Here is a 1,007-nt window from a genome sequence, read left to right on the forward strand (position 1 = left end):
GAGTGAAAGACTAAGCCTTCTCTTCTTGTGTGTTGGCTCACTGGGCTCCAATACAGCACACTTAATTGGATTCAAGGAGATTCTGTTTCTGTCCCCTAAGCAGTAACAATAAGCAAGCATGTGTACAACTGTACTGAGCATGCGCAGTAGGCTTCAAAATGGTGGCACCTTCCAAAGGCTACGACTCTCATTTTTGAAATATATTTTATATACTATGATTTATTGGTCTATATGCTAAATATATTGCCAATGAGAGAGGTTATTGCAAAATATCGCCCTTGGGCCTTCAGCCATCGGGCGATATTTTTCAATAACGTTTCTCATTGGCAATATATTTAGCATATAGACCTCTAAATCATAGTATATAATACACATATATATATATGTATATTATGTACTATACTAGTAGGTTGCATATACAGAACGAAAGTAATAAGGTTTGAGTGTGAGGATGTGATATAGAACCGGGCCGTAGGCCTGGGGCTAAATCACATTAAAGGACACAAACCAAAGGTCCTATATTCTGTATGAGACTGTTCTAGTATAGTATAATTATATATTGCATAATGTTGACAGCATTTTTGCATGGCAGGTCCATGTACATAATATAGAACGAAGTACATGAAAGAAATGAAGTCATCATTGTGCTATATAATATATAAGTACATTTCATGTGTAAATCTATACTAGAAATACTGCAAGAAAGAAATATCATCCAGTAGACTCAAAAACTATATATTCATAATAATGTACTTATTTTTTTATACTCAATCAATAACTGATATCAACCTATATCCCAAGTAATAGTACGCAAAACTCATTGTCATATCTCAGTGATAAACTGTTTTTTGCATCCCCATATTTCAGTCGACTCTTCTTACGCATTAGCTGCATCTGCTATGTTTGGTCCATTTACAACTCAACAAAGTACACTTCTCCCTGAGGGTTTAGTTGCCATCACAAATTACTTTGCTAATAGCCTAGGAGGACAAAGCTGCCTGCATAAA

This window comes from Amphimedon queenslandica, unplaced genomic scaffold (genome assembly GCF_000090795.2).
Source record: "Amphimedon queenslandica unplaced genomic scaffold, v1.1 AMPQUscaffold_13408, whole genome shotgun sequence".
In the NCBI taxonomy this organism is placed as follows: domain Eukaryota; kingdom Metazoa; phylum Porifera; class Demospongiae; order Haplosclerida; family Niphatidae; genus Amphimedon; species Amphimedon queenslandica.